Source organism: Athene cunicularia (assembly GCF_003259725.1).
Source record: "Athene cunicularia isolate RWA chromosome 1 unlocalized genomic scaffold, athCun1 chr1_part1, whole genome shotgun sequence".
Classification (NCBI taxonomy): domain Eukaryota; kingdom Metazoa; phylum Chordata; class Aves; order Strigiformes; family Strigidae; genus Athene; species Athene cunicularia.
The window spans coordinates 32,577,285-32,588,853 of NW_020799091.1; positions in this window are offsets into that span (position 1 = coordinate 32,577,285).

Here is an 11,569-nt window from a genome sequence, read left to right on the forward strand (position 1 = left end):
ATAAGTACCGTTTGTTTAGCATGTTGTCCTATTCTCTTTTTTTTACATTGAATTATTCTTTTGGGGCTTTTTTCAAAGAAATGAGGGTCAGCTGCTAAGTTTCCTCATCTTTAAGAGTTGGTCTCTGGGCCCTGATCCAACAGTGGGGAGATTCCTATGAGCCACAAGGGGCAGTGGGTGCAGGATCCCACCTACTGCATTTAATTTGCTTGCAAAAATCTTAAGGAGAATGTCTTGAATAGAAGTAGCTGAGTGACAACTGCACAGCTCCACCTGACATTATATTGACAGCAGGTGGTAAATGTGTATGGCAGTGCCTGACTATTGCTGAATAAAGCACAGTCCCTTCAGCATCTGCAGCTGTGTGATCGCTTGGTTACATGAGGTTTTTTCACATCTGTCATTTTAACTAAATTGGTGGTCTAAATGAATAGTGTCATGCGCAGGAACATTACATGGATTTATGACAGCTGCAATGTATAGCACCTAGAGGATTTGGGGTCCGTGAAGCAATGAATGGATTTCAGAAAGGCATGATTTTCATCTGTGGTAGATATAAGCTTGATCCATTATTCATCATGGTATGCAAAAGAGAATTGCACATTGGGTTCACAGGGCAGTCTTCTGGCATTTCAGAAAGAAGAAAAAGGAACTTAAGAGAAAGATTTATATGTTTGTTGCCTCTGTTTATGATGTGAGCAAAAGAAGTCCAGTTTCCTCCTAATTAGATTATAACAGGTGCAAGCAAATCCAACAGAAGGGAAGCTGTTTTTATAATATCTATACAGCATTTGGTGTGAGTGTAACAGGAAAATGGGAAGCATCTCTCAGCCGTGCTTTTTCCCTCTTATGGTCTGACACCTGCCACGTTCTCTGGCATCCGATATCAGTGTTACTGGGCTTGGTGAGGTGGTTTTGTCCTGGCTGAACCAACTGGGGAAGTGAGTCCCCTTTTGAGACTCATTTCAGGCTGCACCTTGTTCTGAGAGCTGTGTGGCCTCAGGTGCCCCCATTCCCTCTTGCACACCCTGTTTCATACAGGCTTGGGTCCATTGCTGTCACCCATGTGGGGGGCATTGCAGTCCTTGTCATTTCTTCACTGCTGGTCCTGCCGTGTGTTCTCCTTTGCCCCACACCAACCAAAAAGAGGCAGCAAGCAAAGGGTAGCACATCCTGCATGCAGAGCCACCTCCTCCGGCCATTTAAGCTGAGATGCTGAGATGTGAGCAGAGAAAGCTTGGGGATTGTCACACATCCTGCTGTGTTACCACCTGGTACAAACATCAGAGTGATGCGATGGACAGTTGGAGGCAGAAGCCTCTGAAAGTGTCACGGCAAGAACTGCCAGAACTTGCCTATCAGATATTTCAGGTTATCTTGGTATGTATGGATGGTGAGGGTTATTCTCCTTTCTCTTCAGATTTGCACTGGTGAAGCTTTATTCACATCCCTCTGATACACTTCTGATAAGGAAAACAGAGCCCACACAGGCAGATACTGAACAAGGGATGTAAGATGGATGCCCTGTTTTTAAGCAATCCAGGGAGCAATGTTACTTCAATGACAACAAAACTAATGAGTTGATGAACCTGAATTGCATTTTAAAGGAGGGGCAGACTTTCTACTTTCATTTTGAGTTTATAACCTAATATGTAAGGAAGGTGAAGAGCTACTTTTTAATTAAACAGCTGAAGAGATCAGAACAGAAATCCTGTTTGATTAGGATGTTAATGCTGTTCTTTAAAAACTGCTACTGAAACAGAAAAACTAAAGGATTCATTTATGATTATTATAGAGAATCACTCATGATGGTGGCCCTAATAATTTTCTTGTGGACAAAACAAACTATTCTGATATTATATAGTGTATTTGTAAGGAAACAAGGTCTATTTCTGTGTAAATTCATTTTACCATTGCTTCAGACTCCTAGGGAGATCATAATGATAAAGCAGCACAAATACTGTCACAAACTGGCAGAAACCAGCCTGGCAGGAAATTTCAAACCCAATGGCAAAATTTCACAGGCTATTGGAAATTAGCTGCTGTTCTGCTGAAACAGTGATTGGGAGTATGTCTTATGGAAAGAGGACTGAGCTTTTAATATGTAGACGTGCAGATGGGTCCTTGTCAAGTTTATGGCATGACACTCATTTACCTTCCGGGAGAAGCTGAAATCCAAACTCTAAAGAAAAAATGGGTTCCACAGGCAGGATCTGTGAAAAAACATTTGGGTTTTTTTTTGCAGATACTACTCTTGACTATTCGGAAAGTCATGTGAAGAAGAGCATTTACAGCAAGTAATAGCTAGATAAGCAAGCATTTTAAACCTAGGGTTTTTTACAACCTGGATTTTGTTTCTGCTCCTCTTTCCTTTTTACCACCATTTCCTTTGGTGCTACATTCTCACCTGTTTTTGATATGTTATGCTCCAGACTTGTCTACATAGAGAGCTATTAATAGCTATTCATTCTCTAGGCAGGTGCTCTAATTCCATCGATAGGGTGTCTTTTTTTGAAATAGTTTAGCTTAAGTCAGAGTGGGCTTAAACTAATTCAGACTAGGTCACTCCTATTTTGAAATAAAAGAGCCTATCAAAAAATTGATTGAAGAAAGGCTTATTTTTCTTTGAAGTTGACACTATCTCAGCCTAAATACACTTTGTCATGTAAACAAGCCCTCAGGAGCATGCCATGTGCTCTGAATTACATTTGCAAGCTTTTGTGAGTACTCCAACTCATGTTCCCGTGCAATTCAACCTACAGCAATTCAAGATGTTATCACTTCCCCACTTTCTCTGCTATTTATCACAGCCGTTCTGTCAGAAGTTCCTGCCAAGGTGGCAGATAGCAGACTGGAGCACCGGCTCATTCAGGTTTTACAGCTCCAGTTCAAAGGGACACCGGTTTGTCTTAGCACAAACCCAGTTTAACTCGTGAGTTGCACTGGATTGTGAACTGGAACTGTGAACTGGAATGTGGTTGAGGATGCACACTTCTGTTCCTTTGACCCTGTTTTGGGGTGCTAAACTCTTGTAAGGGGGCATCTTCCACTGCTGTAGTAAGATCAACCAGGCACAGAGATTTGTCAGAAGATGCCTGAGAGGTAATGTGGCTCAGTAGCTCACCCTGGGGTCTGGGCACTACAGACTTGTGTTCTTTTCCCCATCATTCTATGAGTGACCTTGCGTAGTTTCTTTGGTATGTTTGTATAAAAGGTGAATTTATATCTTGGTCAAACTGGATTGAATTTTTCTTGAGATCAAGGGAGCTCTTTCAGCCCCTGCACTAGGTTCATTTGAATGTCAGGTTCCTCTGAAAGCCAGTGAGGCTGTTCAGAATTCTGTCAAAAAATAACATTCAGGAGAATGGTCTGTTTTCCTTTAACCTTGTTCTCGAAGCAACAGCAACAAAAAATTGTTCTGGTTCTCCTGAGTCTTAAAAAAAACATTAAGGGAAGCACTGAGCTCAGACACTTCAAATCTGACTGTATTACAAAGGACTGAAAATGAGGCATTTGCCCTGGTAAATGCCTTAATAGAGGGGTCATTACCTCTTTCTCTCTCTAGGACAGAATTAAGCCCACTGCAGCTGAGGATGGATTGGACTAATAAACTCCGGAGCCTGTAGAAAGCCTGCAGTAGTCAAAGCAGTGGGGAAAGCAATCAACATGCATGTTATAGTGTGAGGATTATTGTAGGAAAGCTTTCCTTGCTCATGGGTCCCCAGGGCAGGGAGAGGGTGGGCTGCTTGGGTGACTCTGTTTTCTTCAGACTCTCTTGCTTCAGCTGTCTCAAAAGTTCAAAGTGGGTATGTTAATTTGTTTTGAGAAGCAGGCTGATTTGCATTATAGCAACTGCAGGTGATGCAGAGCCTGTCCGATCCTGAGATTTGCAGAAATCTGGTTTGCCACTATAGTTACGGTTCAGGTCAGTCAGCTGCAGAGAACATCTCTGAGCATGACGGTCTTTCAAGTTGCACGTTCTCCTGTGGTCCATCTATTTATTTCTAGGAGAGCAGGGCTACTTTGGCATTGCTTGCAGTTACCATTATGCAAAGTGTATATCTGGTCAGAATGGATTATTGTGTCCATTGCAAAGCCCATAGCACACGTGTCCATGTCTACAGGTACAGCAAAATAGAACATTTGAATAGTTTATAAAACCAAATGATGACTTTTTTTTCTAGGGTCAAGTGTTATATGTGTGTGAGCATTCTTTTTGCTGAACCCTGAGTGATGGATGTAGCCGAAGAGAAGGGACTACTCATGTGAATAACTGCTCATCTAGTCTGCTTGACTGTAGTCATCGCTATCCTTTCTCATGAACGCAGCATATCTACACCACACAATGTTGGGCTGTTTGAATATACAATGGCCACACCTTGATCCTAGATATATTAATGCTCTGATGCGGTGCTCCAAGGAAGCTGAGTAAGTGTCGGGTGGGTTTAACTGTGTACATGCCACAGGAAAGGCATGAGAATATTCTCCTTGCCTGGGGGTAATGAAGCCTTTGAAATACATGTTATGGGTCTTGTTAGGGATATCTAATATTAATGTGAAAATATTCACAATAATAATGACTAAATAAAACTGCAGCTGTATCCAGCTGATAGTCTATACATTTCCTCATCTTTTATTCCATCTCAGACATTTTCCATATCCTCTTCATTGTGATATCTGTCTGAACATGCAGTCCTGAAGGAGGACCTTTCTGATATTGTGCTAAGTCCAAAAGATTCTGTTTTTTGAAGAGCAAGTGGTCATTAATGTTTTTGGTGAGACTGAGGTTTAGATTGGATATTAGGAAAAAATTATTCACTGAAAGAGTTGTCAAGCATTGGAACAGGCTGCCCAGGGAAGTGGTTGAGTCACCATCTGTGGAGGTATTTAAAAGACTTGTAGATGTGGCACTTAGGGATATGGTTTAGTGTGGACTTGACAGTGCTAAGTTAACAGTTGGCCTGAACCATCTTAAAGGTCTTTTCCAAACTAAATGATTCTATGAACATATTACGCTTTACATTGCTTGGCTCATACAGGGGGAAGAGATCCTCTTTGTATCTGTGAGAAGGAAAGAATTAGTAGAACTGCCATGAAAACCCATTTCCCTCATCACCTCCTTAGGGTGGTCAAGGCAACCGTGGGCTGAGATGCAAAATAGGTAGAAAGAATAAGAAGCAGAGGACCACATCACTCAGATGTGGGTTTATTGTGGAGCAGAGGATTTTTTCTTTCTGTCCCTTAAATCCGCACAGCACACTTAGCCAAGTGGTCAGTAAAAGCTTGGTGTCCCCTGCCTGGGCTAGCCACATTTCTTGCTCATGGAGCAGCTGGGGTCATCGGTGCATGAAGCTGGTACTGCTCTGTGAGTTGACAGAGGCAGCAGTTTGCCTGGAACGTGCAGAGCCATAAAAGCAGCTGGGAGCTTTTTCCCTCTGGCCAAGTGGCTGTATTTATATCCACCAACCAGAAACATGTGCAGGGATTAGAGAAATGGTGCTTTTTTTTTTTTTTTTAATAAAGGTCTTATTGTTGTTGGGACCTGTGATATGGTGGTATGTGGTGCAGATGTTTTAAGGACCCTTCTGTATTGTCTTTATTATACAGGTGCCTGTACGTGTTGGGATTGGTATTAATGACTCTGACCATGTCCAGACCATGTTCCTCTGTTCCCTGGGACTGAAGACATCTATATGGACAAGTCTTTCTGAAGAAGTAGGTATTCTCATCATTGTATATGCTTTTAGGGGAAGGGACAGGAACTAAATGCAAGAGTCTGAGAGTTTCAGCTGCAGTGTACTGAAGTGCAGCTGCTCAGATGGGAAGACAACCCTTGTTAGGCTGGGGTCTTTCCTAATTGTGTGTCAACTTTTACTTTTGAAAATCAATCTATCTGCAACATAATACCAAAGTAAATATATCCTTTCAATGTCATGCTGTCTCTGTCTCCGAGATGCCATTTGAAGGAGCAGTATCTGTTGTTGGCAATAACATGCCCCCTGCCTTGTCATTGCTCCAGGTTATTCTTGGGCAATTATTCTTTCTTATTTAAAAGCATTTGCATGCAGGTTTCTCCTGCTCTTATACATGTGGCTAGCCGTCCACGCAAATCTATCATAATCCCAACACAACAGTACACCTTTTTCCTAGCCCAACTGTCCTCTGACCCTCCTACTCTGGGATCTTTTATTCTGCCTTTATTTGCAATGCTGTATGAATATACCCTACTCTCTGGTTTTGTTCTTGTTTCTTTTAATGAAGTAGTTATTGCTTTTCCTTAAGTGTCCTTACAATGGGATTTCATTCTTACTCACCACCCCAGCATACATACACACTCACACCTCTTCTATATTTTGCTTTTCATGCATTTTGATGTTCTCTAACAAAATGCCAGTTTTCATCTATGCTCTCTCCTTTTTGCTGTCCTCTCTTACTTCTGCCTGTTGTCTTCCCCTTCTTGCAGACTAGGGCTATATTTTCTTGATTTCTTTTGGTTTTGAACTCATGGGCAGATTATAGCTACACGTAATTAATATATTCAAGAGTCTCTAGGTTGCTTTGTTTCAGGGTAACAAGCTCTTCTGCCAAGCCACAGAATCTGTGGCCAATCATTTCTCATCTTTCTGCCTGCCATGTACCTCACCTTCTGTCTTCCTCTTATGTCTTTATTAGTAAAAATCTTTCTTTTCTGACATTATGGATAGGTTTTTTTTTCTTTCAGTTTTGGCAGCTCAATCAGCTCAGTTTGTGTCAGTGGTATTTTTAAAAGTGTAAAGGAAATTTCGTCCTCTGTAAATAGTACTCAGTTTCTCATTCTGCTGCAGGATGATGCCCCTTTCCTAGTCTCAGAAAACTATGGCTCACCCTTACTAACACAGTTTTTTAAGCTAGGTGTTAATATTTCTCATACATGTTCTTGTTTTGGACATGGCTCAGAGGGATGGTTTTTAAAACACTTACGTGACATTCTACTGATAAAGGGATTAAATGAAGTATTTGCATAATGTCTTCCAAAAAGATGGGCTTTATGATAGATGAGACCAAAATATATTGCATAAGGATGTGAATCACTTGGAGAGGGAAAAGGGCAAGCAATTTGTAAAGAGATTAGCAGAGTAGAACAGGCTTATGTTGAATGTTGATATTGTGAAATATTAGGATTTCATTATGTCAGTTGTTACACGGCATTTTACCGAAGAGAGCTGTCCACCCTCACTTCCTTATTTTACTACAGGATGATGCTTTAACCAAGGCAGCACAGACTAGTTAGCTTCAGAAAGAACAATTTTGCAACCACCTTTTGAAAAAAAGGAACGTTAACTGTTAAGTTCTTGTACCACAGGATGAATTTGAATTAATATTTTCTCCATCTTTTTGGCTTTACTTCAGAAATAACAGAGTTTGGTGGGAGGGGGGATTTAACAAGCTTTAGGCGAGCTTTGCTAAATCCACAGTATATGGGGTACTGGACGACATGCACTGGAATGCTGATTCCATGAGCCTTGGAGTCTTCTTATCACGTCTGCAGGCAAAGAGTAGAAACGCTTTTATATTAGACTTGCAAAATGTAATGTGCAGTGCAGTACTTTCTGTCAGAACCATTCTGTCAAGTTAGCACGATTAGATACTACACCCCATTTTGAATCCTCTTTTTATGGTTTGTTTTTGTTTTAAGATAGCGTAAGTCATAATCCTGTCCTTGGAATATCCTGAACAGTTCAGAGATAATTTGAATTTGTTAAATCAGCTAGAATAAATATATTAGCTGATGATTATTTCATAGATAGAACCAAGATACATTACCTACATTCAATTCTTCATCCTGTCATTAGCCAACCAAGCTAAGACAAGTTATATCCTTTCTTTTGCTGTTATTTTTGCATGTTTAATGTGTTCCCTATTCCTGTACTAATTGAGTGTTTATTCTTCTTAATGCCTCTAATCTCAAGATATGACTCTTGACACAGGGAAATACTGTATTTTCCAAATGTAGATGGGAAACTGAGTTGTAGAAGGTTATGTTCATACCACCAAACATGGTCAAGTAATATTTGAGGCCAATGATTTTGGACTGAGCATGTAGCTTTAGAGAGCAGATGATCTGAATCACATGTCTCTCTGTTGAATAATAATTACAATAATCTCTGCTGTAATAAACACAATGCCTGTTAGGTTGTGTTTGAGAAGGCCTCCACTGAACAGGCCCTCTGAGAGACAAAGGGCTTTTTTTGCAAAGACATTTTGATGTATAACTTCCACTGAAATCAAAGAGAAGGTCTGGGCCCCAGGGACTTTGCCTTGGATTTCCCACTAGGTCCGTTGCACAACAAGGAAGTACTGGTGGGTGCAGCTCTACAAAGAGAAAATCCTTGTATTTTGCTGTTTTTCTAAGTGGAAATTCCTAAATAAGTGTAACCTTCCTGTATGACATGTTAAGTTTCACTCCTCTAAAATGCAGACAATGAGTCTGACTTATTTTTCAGATGAAGGGCTCTACATAGATCCAAAAAAGATATTTTTATTTAGTAATAATTATGCTTTGACTAGGAATAAAATTGTAGGTCCCCATCATCTCTGTGAGGTCATGTGCAAACAGAAATGTGGGAGAAATTGCCAAAGCAACTGATTAACTATCATTACTTAGCTAATATTTGCTTCCTGTCTTGGAACTGGCTTTTAAGCATAAAAGGAAAACTGGTGAGAAACTATTGTGCTTTGTGGGTGATTTGCAGTACCAGCCTCTGGAAGGAACAGAGACTCACTGTTATGCTCAGAAAACAGGTTTTTCTCCTGATTAGAGATCCAGGTGCCAGACTCACAGGTTGCCTATGCTGACTGCACAAAGCTGCCTTCAAAACTGCACTTGCTTGCTATGCACTGCAGCTGGTGAGTGTGGCCATGTGTGCTGCAAGGTTGCCCTCTCCGTAGCCAGCAATACTCCAGGTGTCCTAGCAAGGCCAGTGGGCTTGTACATGCCATAGCAAGCTGCCTTCAGGCAGTTTGCAGTCTGTCAAGGCATTGCTGCATGGATGGGGCATGCTTATCTGGGGTTGACATACATACAGATGCACCTGTACTGTCAGTTGGTTTCCCTTTTTCTCTGTGTTAGGCTTTCCTTTGAGGCTAATGCATCCACACCTGGAATGATGCCTGGTCCACAGGAAAAGTGGCTCGTCTGCACCCTGCTCAGAGCTGGTTCCTTTACAGCAGCCTGGTGGTTTCCCTTGTATACACATGGTGAAGCATTTGTCCTTTTGGGTCTCTTCTGGGCTCTTTGGCTCTAAGATGGGATCATTGCTTTTCTGGTGGTTTTGTTTTTGTTTGGTTTCTTTGTTTTGGTTGAAGCATCAGAATTAATCTAAGGTATGGGTTGCAGCCCATCAGAGTGGTATTTCCATAACAAGGGAGGGCTGTTAGGAGGGCTAATGGCAGGAATTTGTCAGTAGAAGACCTGGTGGGATATTGTTGGAAGGTTGGTTAGGACCATCCAGAGTTGATAAGGAACAAATCCTCATCAATGCCACTTTTTGGGAATCATATGTTTCCAGGACTTCCCTCAGTTTTGTATGGAGAGGATCAGATAGTTCACTCCAAAAAAGAGTCAGGGAAGGAAGTAGCAATTAGGCAGTATCAGGATGCCACAACCTGAGAGAAAACTGGGAGTTAACTTGGTGGGCAGCATAGGCTTACTGGTTATCTGCAATACATATATGCTGGTTGGCATCTGAACTCTGCTCTGGAGTGGGCCAGTCTGCTCTTCCTGGACTGGAGCTCAGGGCTTGAGCCCTTACAAAGACACTCTAATTACATCTTCAGTCTCTCCACTCCCTTGAAAATACTGTGATTTTCCCCAGGAAAGCAGACTATTATAACCTGGGAAGAAGAGACCTAGACTGGTTTTCTCGCTCTACCACCATTGCTCTGGTTCTTTTTGTTTAGACATTATCACATGCCTTCCAGATCTTGTCTGTTTTACAATGAGTTATTAGCCATGAAATCCTCCAGTGGAGATTTAGCTTCTGCTGTGAAAAAGTGTTTTTGCAAGAACATATTATATCCATTCCTTACAAAATGAGCTACTCCTCAAAAAAGATGCTGCTGCCAGCCTTGTGAATCTGTCAGGAGGCTTATGCTGATGTGAAGCTGTAGTGAAAATATGTCACCCCAATGGACTTGACTTCTCTGAGGAGTGTTCTAGTATGAATCTGTGCTAAGCCTCAGCTTTTCCATTTGCCACCTGAGGCTGATAGTGCTATGGTAACACAAGAAAGTCTTCTGAGTTCCTCACCTGGGAGATGAGTTTCATATGAGGCAATACTGCTGCTCAGAAGTGCTGCTTCTCCTGCCCTTACCTCTGACCTCCAATGTTGGATAGGAATAAGGGTCTCCTAACCACTTTCTCTACTCACACACAAATGCAGCCTTTTGTTGCTGACCCAGTAGAACAACTAAGTCTGACAAAATGAAGAAGGAAAGAGCAAATGCTGCATTGATGATACAGGCACAGGAAATGACAAGAGATGACATGTTTTGGTTTAGGGACTTCTTTTACAAGTGCACAGACATGGCCATCCCCTTAGCCTCAACTGGAACCTTCCTCCCGAACATCAAGATCATTTTCCCAGTGATTCACAGAACTCTGAAGAGACATTTTAATTTCTCTTGTGCCAGGTGGAGGCTTGCAACTGACTCCACCAAGGTGGTAGCTTGTTAAAGTGGGGAGTTCCCACAGTGGGCTGGATGCCTTGGGAACTGCAGATAGCTCACTGCCTGTCTTATGGTAGTGTGGTACAGCTGGGAAGTGTGGGGGCCACACTAGACATTGCCTGTGGCCTTTTTTGATCTCTGCATCAGTACTCTAGAGACAGGACAGTGAATCATTGCAGTCAGGTGGTATGCAACTCTACGAAAAGAGAGCAAGTGAGTAAGCATTGACGGATACACAATATTAAAGCACAAGCAAGGATTAATGGGTACATAGTGTTAATGTAGGAGACATAAAACTACTGGGGAGAAAATGAGAGGACACTTTGTGTCCCACCTGTGCTATGTGAGAATTGAGGGGACTGAAAAGCTTTAGAGACCCCTTCACATTTCACTTATTGCCAAAAGTCCGTTGGCCTTTGAAAAAAGGGGGGGATGTTTCATGTGTGCATGTCTAACACAACCTGCTCTTCTCTGTACCTATAAGAAGCAATAAATACCACCCAGACCTGTATTGTCTGCATAACTTAAAAGAACTTTTGCAATTGAGTCACAGTAAGAGGAAATGTCTATTTACCGTCCTAGTAAATAAGCACGTGATGTTCTGCATAACCAAGATTAAGATTAGATACTGCACCATATGGGAAAGCTTTCCTGTTAGGAAATTGGATGTAGTTAATTTCTGATGGTAACTCATATGTTCTTTGCACGTTAGTAATTTGGCACCTATTATTATATGACTTCATGACATCACTTATCTGAAAATTTCAAAAAATATCATGCAAGTTCCTTCAGGTTTGGTTGGGGAAATCCCCAGTCTCTACTATAAGAGACCTCTTTTGTCCCTTTGCCATCACATCTTCTG